Below are 2500 nucleotides of genomic sequence, written 5' to 3'. Positions count from 1 at the left end.
GGAGCTACGGAGCGCTCCCCGAGTCTGCATTTAGGGGGACGAAGGCCCTCGCGCGGCGACGACGACGACCGCGGCGACGCCCGCCGGGCCCGCAGGGAAGGGATCGAGGCCCGCCGAGGGAAACGCTTCCCTCGCCGAACACCCCTGACCGCCTTCCCTCCGGCCACCGGCGGCACGCCGCCGCCGCCGCCGCCCGCCGCGGGCGACGGGCCTGCGAGGCGACCCCAGCCGCGCCGCCGGGGTGGCCCCCGGACGGCGATTGATCGTCAAGCGACGCTCAGACAGGCGTAGCCCCGGGAGGAACCCGGGGCCGCAAGTGCGTTCGAAGTGTCGATGATCAATGTGTCCTGCAATTCACATTAATTCTCGCAGCTAGCTGCGTTCTTCATCGACGCACGAGCCGAGTGATCCACCGCTAAGAGTTGTCTGCCTTTCGGGCACCGCTCACGCCAGAGCGGCCCCTTTTTTGGTTTAGGACAATGCCGCCGAGGACGCGCGGGCGCGCGCCTGGCTTCCGAGACCGTACGAGCACACGGAAAACGGGAGGAAAAAAAAGGAAAAAAACAAACCCACTCTCCGAAGGCCGGCCAAGAGGCGGGGGAGCCCGCGCCCCCGACCGCCTCCCCCCGCGAGGGGAGACGCCGACCTCACCCACGCCGTCCTTCGGAGGCGGCCCAGGCGCCCGGGCTCGGCCCGGCCTCCGCGCGGAGGGCCGGGCGGCGCGCGCCGGACACGCGGGGGGCACAGGGCGGCCCGCCCGCTTCTCGCTTTCACGGGACGACGCGCACAACGCACACGGCACGCGGCCGGGGGCGCGCGGCCGTCGGCCCCCGCGCCGCGCCGGCTCTCCCCTCGGCCCCGACGCCGCGGGCCTGGCGCGGAGCGCCGCCGCGCCGCCGCGCGGCCGGCGTTGTCTCTCTCTTCCCCCCACCACCACGGGCACGGGCCTTTCCCCTGGGCTCGAGACGGGCACGCGACGGCGACCGGCACAGCCCGCCGGCACGCCTCCCGCGGGACCGCTCCCCCGCCGGGCGGGCGGGCGAGCGACCGGCGGACGCGCTCCGCCGCCGGCCCCGGAGGCGGGCGCCACCGAGAGCCGAGCCGGCGTCGCCAGCGCCCGAGGCCTGCCGGACGGCAGACCCGGCCGCCGCCGGGGCGGCACGCGCCCGGGACCGCCGCCGCCGCCTCGCACCGCCGGGGCCCCTCGCCTCGGGCACGCGCCCGGCGGAAGGCGCCGCGGCGGCTGAGCCGGGGGGCAACGCCCGCTCTCCTCGTTCGCACGCGGAGACCGGGCGGGGAGGAGCGCCCCCGCGGCCGCCCCCGCACGCCTTCCTGCGCGGCCCACACGCGGCCGCGCGGGCAAGGGCGACGGAGGCGAGGCGACGAGCGGAGCCCGGGACGGGACCGCCGCCGGCCGACGGCGGGCGCCGTCCGGCCGACCGTCCCCGCAGGGAGGGACACCCGTCGAGCGGCGCCGCCGCCGCTCGCCACGGGGTCGCCCGCGCTCGCGGGCCTCCGCCGCCGGAGGGCCCGCCGAGCGCTCGCCCCCCCCCCACCGGCGGGCGGGGCGGTCGAGCCAGGGGACGGCCGGCGGACGACGGCGCCGCCGCGCCGCGCCTTCGAGGAAGGAAAGGCCGTCGAGGGGAAGAGAGGCGCCGGACGCGCCGGACGCGGCGCCGCCGCGCGCGCCAGAGACCGCGGCGGCGGGCCCAGGAGAGAGAGCGCGGGCGGGCCCCGGCGGCCGTCGCCCCGCGGCCGAGGAAGGGGCAGAGAGCGCGCGCTCTCTGCCGGGCGTCGCCCGTTACCACGAGGCGGGCGGGTCGGCCCCCGCGGCCGACCGCGCGCCGCGGCCTCTCCGCCGAGGCCGGGCCACGGAGAGGGGGGGGCAGGGCGCCCCTCCCCGGCGCGGCGCGGTTGACCCCGCCCGCGGCGCGCGGCGGGGACGACGACGACGACGGCCGCGACGGAGGAGCGCGGCCGGTGGCCACGGGACAACCACCGCAGGGGATCGGCGGGAGTAGCTGCTCCCCACCCCTCAGTGGCGCCCCGCACGGCCACCGCCCGCGGCACACGCCCGCCGCCGCCACCGCCGCCGCCGCCACCGCCGCCGCCACGGCGGGCCGCGCCGAGCCGCCCGAGTCTTTAAACCGCCGCCCGGCCCCGCCGGCCCCCTTTCGGCCCACAACCCGCAGCGTTTGACGACGCCGAGGGCAAGAAAACCTGGGGGGACCGCCGAGGCGCCGAGCGCTAGGTACCTGGCCCTGGGGCGAGGGAAACGACCTGCATGGCCCCGCCGGGGTGCCTCCCCCGCTGCCGCCCTCGGGGGAGCGTCCACCGGCGGGGGCGCGCCCGACATCTGCCGCCACCACCGCCACGTCCTTCTCGGGGCCCGGGGTTTCCCTCAGTAGCCCGGCGCTGCGCGCCCGAGAGGACCGCCGCGGCTCGGGCCGCCCCGCCGGCGCGGGGGACACGCGGGCCCGACCACCGAGCACAACCTCGG

At 79.4% G+C, this 2500-nt stretch overlaps 1 non-coding gene across 1 annotated transcript; it reads right to left on the bottom strand.

Moving 5' to 3' along the window:
• Positions 1-271: 271 nt before the first annotated feature.
• LOC143692881 (5.8S ribosomal RNA) lies at positions 272-424 on the bottom strand. The gene has a single exon (XR_013180420.1). It is a non-coding gene; the product is annotated as a 5.8S ribosomal RNA (ribosomal RNA).
• Between the last annotated feature and the right edge of the window lie 2076 nt (positions 425-2500).

This window comes from Agelaius phoeniceus, unplaced genomic scaffold, assembly GCF_051311805.1.
Source record: "Agelaius phoeniceus isolate bAgePho1 unplaced genomic scaffold, bAgePho1.hap1 Scaffold_109, whole genome shotgun sequence".
NCBI classification, from domain to species: domain Eukaryota; kingdom Metazoa; phylum Chordata; class Aves; order Passeriformes; family Icteridae; genus Agelaius; species Agelaius phoeniceus.
Note: the sequence above shows the minus strand (reverse complement) of the source record. Positions and strands in the feature narration are given on the sequence as shown.